Below are 7,786 nucleotides of genomic sequence, written 5' to 3'. Positions count from 1 at the left end.
TACAACATTCAGTATTAATATTTCAGCCTGAGGAATCTATGCAAGTGTCACATGTTTCTAATGTTACATGAATTTGACCATGTGACAGAGTGACAGTCTTGTAACTCCAACTGAAATTATGTAATGGAATACCGGATTAAATTTGTGATTTTAACTTGACGTCTCAATAAGTGTATGTAAGGAAACTACAGTTTCCCGTATTTATAGATGTAATTTATTAGACTTATAAGGTTTTTTCTGAATACTAAGGAAGTTTTATTTGTTGTCAGACAATTGAAATCCTTAAGAAAGGAATCAAATACATTAAACGTATAAATGCACTTTAAAACATTTGAAAATGTTCAATTAACACAGTTTGTGAATGAAACCAAACATCAGTCATAGCCCCCCTCAAAAGTGAGTGTAAAATTTGCTAGACTTATAAATGGATTAATAAGATTTGAAGCTGAACTTAAAAGCCTAAGGAAGAAGTCAACTTTTCAATTTGTAACTTTAATAAAAGAACATAATTTTAAAAACAAAACTAAACCTCTGAGTAATCTTTCTGTGCAGTAAAACTGCCCCTGAGGACACCAGCAACTCTTGTTGCATAGATGAGGACGCTGAGGCAGTTACTGAGTGGCGGAGCTGGGATTTGACCCCAGGAGCGCCAGCTGCAAAACCCCTGCTTTTCTCATCATTCTTCATTGCCTTCCCCTGAGAAATAATTAGACGACAGTAACATGCAATTTACGTAACAACTTGAAAAGAAGAGCTCATTCTTTCTCCCGTGTCCTGCGATGCGTCAGGGTTATAATTATATCATTAGCCCACAGAGCAGACCGAGGTGGGGTAGGTGTTTAAGGATTGGGCTGAATTAGTATGACTTTAATTATAACATACCCTGGAAATGGCTTTTCTTACTAAATCTCTAACGTTGGTGTGTGTATATATACTTTGCCAGTTTCTCATAAAAGTGGTGTATACATAGAGAGAAGAAATCCAAAAACCTACGGCTGATTATTTAAACTACAAGTATGTTTGTTTTATAGATAAACTGGAGTTTCCTGTCCTCAAGCTTTGTCCTTAGATGGGTTCTGTGTGTCCCTAGGAAGAGGGGGTTGCAAGGAGGGTGTTCCCCTTAGAGCATTCTAATGAAAAACAAAATCCAGATCTCCAGCAGACCAGATACGATTATTCTCGCTAGCGGCCAGCGCTACCAAAGATCCTGTCAGGGGCTGTGCTCTAAAGAGCCACCGAGTTCTCGCAGAACTCTTTTCCATTGCTCTGTCTCCAGCTCTTCAGCAGTGCCTGTCTCCTGTTGTCTCTGCATTTTCTGTTAATAAGGAAGAAGGCCAGTATGTTGAGGGACACAGTTGATGGCCTTCCCGATGACCATCAAGACCTTCCTCCTTGCTACAGACCCCCAGTGTTGCTCGGGTGTCAGGCAGGCGGGCGCGGTGGGGGGGGCCGTGGTTGTCCCCATCCTCCTTCCAGTGAGAGGTGTGGAGGTGGACGTGTGACCTGGTCCTAGCCCATGAGACATAAGGGTAAGATGGCAGCAGTGGGCAGTAGGCTTCTGTGAAATATCTTCCTGACGTGAGAGGGAATGCTGGGGGCAGATGCCCCTCTGGCTGTGCCCTCCCTCCCGATGGGACACTGTCCCTTAAACACGTGATGCGTGGAATTTCAGTGCCATCTCGGAATTGTACGGGGTGAAATTTCCCCTCACGCCAGCACTTGCCTAGGAGGGGTCGGAGTTCGCTGCTATGTCTCGTCACAGCTGGCTCCAAGCCGTGGCACTCGATGAGGACCATGGACTTTGAGGGACCCCCAGAATCGGATACCTCTGGAGCGGACGAAGATCCTTGGCTGACCAGTGAACGTTGAGAGTGGTTTTGACCAGCCCTGGACAGGCCGGTGAACTTACCCTGCTCTCTCCAGAGACTAGTCTTCAATCCTTAGTTAGCCTCACCCCTGTGAACCACTGCTTCTCGCTCAGCACTTACAAACCCCTGACTTCTCCCCCTCAAGAAACTTCTCAGTGAATTTCTTCACTGATACATGTCTCATCGACTGTTAACTTCATAAACTTGTATTAAAAAAATAATAACCCAGTGTCTTTGTTCTATTTGCTCACATGACCACAAGAATTAAACACTGCTGATTCTGCAGCTGCCTCACCTCACGACGTCGCTGAGCCAACTCTGAAACCACCACCGCCAGACTTCTGGCTAAGGGAACCTTAAATATCCTATTTTATGCCAGGGATCAACAAACCTTAACCCGTGGGCTGAGAAGTAAAGCACAGCCATGCTCGCTTGTTCACGTATTGTCTGTGGCTACTTTCGTGCTGCACCTGCAGAGGTGAGTAATTGCAACAGAGACAGCCTGGCCTGCAAAGCCTAAAATATTTACTTTCTGGCTCTCTATAGAGAAAGTTTGCTAACTTCAGTTTTAAGCACTGTTATTTGGATTTTCTGTTACCGCATATTGAAAGCACACCAAAATGACAAGCTACGTTTCAGCTGCCTCTTCCAATTCCAGGATTCTCCCGGTGAGCTCCCAGTAAGGTCGTGGGTCTCCCCCATACACCGCCTGCTGGACCCCGGACTGAATCCAGTACCTACTTAATTGGAACGTCGTACAACTGACCTCACCAATGTCCAGCCATCCCAGCTCTTTTTCGTGTCTGTGGCCGAGCCAGGCTCCATCTCAATAGGAATAGCACACGTGTATCTGGAACATTCTTATAACTCTCCCCTTCCCCTTGGCTAGCCTCTGTTCAGCTTTTATAGCTTAGCTCAAATGCCATTCCCTCAAGAAAAGACCCTCTGTCCCACCATAAAGATCATGCCCTCATTTTATGGTCTCATGGGACCCTAAATTTCTCCATCATAGCACTTATCAAAAATTATAATAAGGCATGAATTATTAGTTTTTGTTAGTAATTAGTTTTTATTCTTTCCCTTCATTTACAGAAGAAAACTTCCCTAAGCACAGAGATGTCTGTCTCATTTAAGTTCTTTATCCCTGGTGCCTAGAACATTGCCTCATTTGTAAACACACCAAACTGATATGTAGTAAATGAACGAGGAGGAAGACGTGAATGGAACAAATAGTGCCGATCATAATTTGAAACTTGTGAAATCCAATGTCCTTTGCTGGACCATGTTCATTTTTCAGAAATAATAGGAGCCACTCAATTGTATTAGGCTGGTGTGGCTTATACGTGTCTGAGAGTGTCCTGACAAGCGTGTTGAGAACCGGCACCTCGGCCCCGCAACCCAGCCAGTGTGCTCCTCGTTCTTCTAAGATGACAGTCAGTCTCCTAATGCATTCACGGTGGTCTGAGTTTATGTATATCAGCCTCTGCTCACACTCAGAGGTGGTTCTGCCGCCACTAGCTCTGTGCCCTAACAGGCTACTCACCCTCTGCTTTCTCATCTGGAAAGTGAGGACATGGTACATGGATTAGAGACTTCTCCTCCCACTGCGAAGAGGATATGTAAGCTTCTGCCTAAGCTCAGTCACAAAAATAAGGAAGAAAAGGGGAAATGACTTGAGCAGGAAGATGCAGACCTGATGGTCCTCTTGGAATCCACTGGATGTTTACCTGGAAGTTTTAAACCTAGAGACAGAATTACCTTTCTTTTCTTTCTTTCTTTTAGAAACTATTTATTTTCCATCAATCTTATTTCCATGTTCTGTTTAGAAGTCTATGGAAGAACAGCTTAAGACCACTGAGTATTGTTCCTGCCCACTCAGTGGCCTCAGCAGTGGCAGCTGCACACCAGTCTTCAGCAGAGGCTGAGGGCTGCAGTCTGCAGCAGGAGCTGCTGCACAGGCGCAGAGGGCACCTGAGCCTTAGACCGGTCTGTGACCTTGGGTTGAGGACAGTCAATTTGGGAGCTGGAGCAGTCCATCCACCCTGAAATTCCTCCTTGGTCGTGGCCTTTCCAGCAGGGGCCTGCTCCTCCTTTTCCCTCTCTTCAGGATCTCTGTAGAAGTGGAGATCAGGTGTGACCTCCCTTGGTGCTCACGAGGTATGGACCACGCATGCGCAGAACTTCCCGGGCCAGCGTCCGCCACAGCAGACCCACTGAGTGAGCTCCCTGGTTGTTGCACAGGGTGACAATGTCCACGTGGCATTGAGGAGAGTTACACAGAGCGAAGGTGGGCAGGTTAACACAGGACACCCACATGAGAGGCTGCTGGGCAGCCCTGGGATCAGTAACCACCAGACGGTGTGGCTCCTGGAAGGTTGCCTGGATCTGCTCAGTGAAGGTTCTGGGAGTGAAGCCGCCGGCAATAGGAGTGGCCCCAGTGGCAGCAGCAAACTTCAGCACAGCCCTCTGACCAGTGTTCTTGGAGGATAGGACACTGACATCAGCTGAGTTTTCAGTGGTGACAAGGGCACAAGCCCCCAGGAGAAGGTTCTCCCAGGTCCTCTTCAGATTGATGATGTGGATGCCATCACTTTTCCTTTCGTAGATGTGCTGTTTCATTTGGAAGCCAAGGTTGGTGCCACCCAAGTGGGCTCCTGCAAGGAACTTGAGGACATCCTCCTCCTTCATCTGTAGGAAATCAAGGGCTCTGGACATTGTGAAAGCTTCCCTTTAAGTTACGACAAGAACCCAGAACAACGCCATATGGACCCCTCTCTGGGTAAGTGGGGAAAGGCTGCATCATCTCTCATCGGCAAGTCTGAGGTTTCCCTCCAACATCAGGAACGGGATCTTGAGAGCAAAATGGATCCACAAGGAGAACGTCACTTTCAGTTAGGGTGCCAATTTCCACTGAGTCTAAATCAAAGCTTCAATCTCACTACCAATTTAAATCTTCTGCTTCCCCCAACATCACCCAATTTGTAACCCTCAACACAGGCCTGAATCATGGTCAGGAGCCCTTAGTGGGGAGTGGGAGCTGCGTGTCTGGATCCGGCTCCAGAGTCGGGGTGGAAGGGAGGAAGAGGAAGAGAGAGAAACATCCTTTCTTAGCTGCTGCAGCTGCTGTTTTAGGTCTCCCTCAGCTAACACAGCCTGTCTCCCATTGGAGGCTTCCATACCTGGGTCTCTCGTGGGTTGGATGTGTGGGTTACCTGGAGGCACCCGGAGGACCACACACTGCACAACCCTCTGACATCAGCATGAGTGACACCCACTCCATCCGATGTCTTGCCATCCTCCACTCCTAGCTTCTGCAGTTACCCTACTTCCATCCTCACCGGGGTGACCTTCAAGGAGCTTTAAATCCACTTACCTTCCAAAATATCCTCTTGGCCTATGGAGAACTCAGGCACCACTTCCATGCCTAACGGTGGAGTCAGACTGCTCCTCTGCTGCTTTTTCTCTGTGCCCTGCTGTTGCCAACTGCTCCTCCCGCCTCCCACCTTCGGGGTGCTCAGACAAGAAGTAGGCACAACCCCTGGGTTCACGTGTGCCCCCCGCCTCTAGGGAAGGGAGCATGTGTCAAGCTCCCAAGAACTTTCTCACTTTACCCTGCTGGGGAGGCAGCACCTCCACGGGCCTGGGAGGGTCCATAACTCAGCCGGCGTCCAGAGAGGAGTGAGCAGCCAGGGTCACCTCCTTGCAGGAAGCCCCAGTTTCTCGGAAGTGTTCTCTTAGAGCCACTGTCATTTGGCCTGAGAGGTGGGGAACTCATGGGGAAAGGATGATACAAGAGTCCCTATTCAGATAACAACTCATTAGTATGAAGTTCCTATTTAAGCAAACGGAGTTTGAGACTCTTGTCTTTTCTCACGCAGGCTGATTGGGTGGTGGGTGTTGCAAGACTCTCTGGTCTACCTTTCTATGGCATCTGCAGGTATGTGCCTGGCATCTGCTCTCTAGAATGTGAGGGTTCTTTTAACTCTGCAGCTGTGGGCTGGAGTCCAAGACAAGAAGAATCTCATTTATCATCCTGCTAAATAAACTTAAATATGTATACATATAATGTTTTAACAAATTGGATTGTATTATTTTATAACTTGCTTTTTCTTACTTAAAGGTCTGTCCCATGCTACTACGTGCCTTGAAATGTTATGTGAATACCTGTGAGAGAGACACAAAGACTCTCCAGCATGAGTGATGTGTGGGCTGCGTCTGAAAGGATGAGTCACAGTTGCCCAGGGAGAGACAAAGGGAAACCTTGTACTGAAAGGTGTGGAAGCAGGAAAGAACGTGAACTGCTGTGGGAAGAGGAAGGAGGAGAGGAGATTCCATCCATCCTGTGAAATTCGAGGGTGAATACTTGTTATTACTATCACTATGATTATTAATTTTATTTTCAAAAGAGGAAACTGAGGCTTTGGCAGATTGAGAGATCTCTCTAAGAGCAACTAGCTGGTCAGCGGCAAAGCCCGAATTCACAGTTGAGATTTCTGGAACCCAAGAGGAGACTGAGTGTAAGAAGGAAAGAAGAAATCAAGGAAACTGAAGTCCTGCCGAGGGACAGGGGGCCCCGGGGGTGAGAGAGCGGGAAGGGAGGAAAACCCTGTGCGCGGCCCCAGCTCCGTCCCTTCTGTTCTTGAGAGGCCGGGACGTCGACCGCCAACTTCCCTCATCTGGTGAGTGAAGCGTAATAAATGTGTGCTTTTCTTTTTTGTACATACGTGAAGTCATTTCCAAAATTAGCCTGTCCAACTGCTAAAATCCCCAAGTTCCCAAACTCTCTCAGCAGGAAACAGGCAGTGGACGTCCAGATGTTTCTCCTCACAGTGTTTGTCTGTGCAGTGTTTACATTTATCTTTTTCTTGTCAAATCATGACTTTCTGAAATGCTTTATTACAGTGATTGATCATATGCACAAAAGTGCTCAGAAGGGGAACTGAGGGAGGCTTGGGTACAGGGCGACACGGGGCTCCTTGGCCAATGATCCAGCTCAGAAAACCATTTCTGAGACCCCTTCTTCCAGCAAAGGCTTAGAGTCTAGAAAGTCACTGTGTCCTTGACTCTGCTGAGACTGTCCCTTTTCTGTATGAAGAGAACCAGCAAGGGAACCACTTGGATGACCCTGCCCTGTGGAGGTTAAGAAGAAAAAGGACCTGCCTGCAAGTCTGCCGTCTTCCAAGGGCTGCTAACACCTGCAGGAAGAGAGCTGGACAGAGCTGGGTGAATGAGAAGGGGGTCTCACCTTGAGCATCCTCGGTTATCTCTGACCTTGGGCCAGGGGCCCGGCTGGACAAGGTAAGCATTTTGCCGGCACACCTCAGTAATCCTCACAACAGGCCTGGAAAGGTCCTGTTCTCGTGCTGTTTGTAGAGGAGAAAACAGAAATCCAAGAGCAGTTAAACAACCTGAAATTTAGTCACCCTGTAAGCCTCTCAGCCGGGAACACAGCCTCAGTCCCAAGAGACCATGCATTTAACTAACCGTTATTTCTGAGCATAATGCTACATAATTCTGCTCCAAAGAAAAAGATATGGACCCATATGTTCTGATTCTCTGAGGAGGAGATGAGGTTTTGCCTCAGTTTCTCGTGACACCAGGACTGTCTGCTTCTCTCAAGTAGTAACTGTGTTGTGGGTCATTCTCTGCCCTCCTCTGTGGCGGCTATTTCGCTTGGGTAATGTGGTCACTTTTGATCAATTTTCTTGTCTTCCTTTTCGGCTGCCATTGTTTCATTCTTCCTTTGAACCCCAGAGAAAGATAGAAGAGGCAAACAGCACATACCTGGCAGGTCACAGTAATTAGCGATGGAAAAAACATAGCTACAGGGTTGGATCCTGGAAGCCTGTATCCCACCGGGTATCTGGCGACCAGAGAGATAACTTATCAGACTTTCAGCTGATTAATTAGTCTTTCTT

General features: G+C 47.4%; 1 pseudogene; it reads right to left on the bottom strand.

The window, feature by feature from the left end:
* Window positions 1-3,673: 3,673 nt before the first annotated feature.
* LOC101392695 (small ribosomal subunit protein uS2 pseudogene) lies at window positions 3,674-4,583 on the bottom strand (annotated as a pseudogene).
* Window positions 4,584-7,786: the final 3,203 nt, after the last annotated feature.

The sequence above is a fragment of the Ceratotherium simum genome, chromosome 2 (genome assembly GCF_057802395.1).
Source record: "Ceratotherium simum simum isolate JZ-2026a chromosome 2, ASM5780239v1, whole genome shotgun sequence".
NCBI lineage: Eukaryota > Metazoa > Chordata > Mammalia > Perissodactyla > Rhinocerotidae > Ceratotherium > Ceratotherium simum.
Note: the sequence above shows the minus strand (reverse complement) of the source record. Positions and strands in the feature narration are given on the sequence as shown.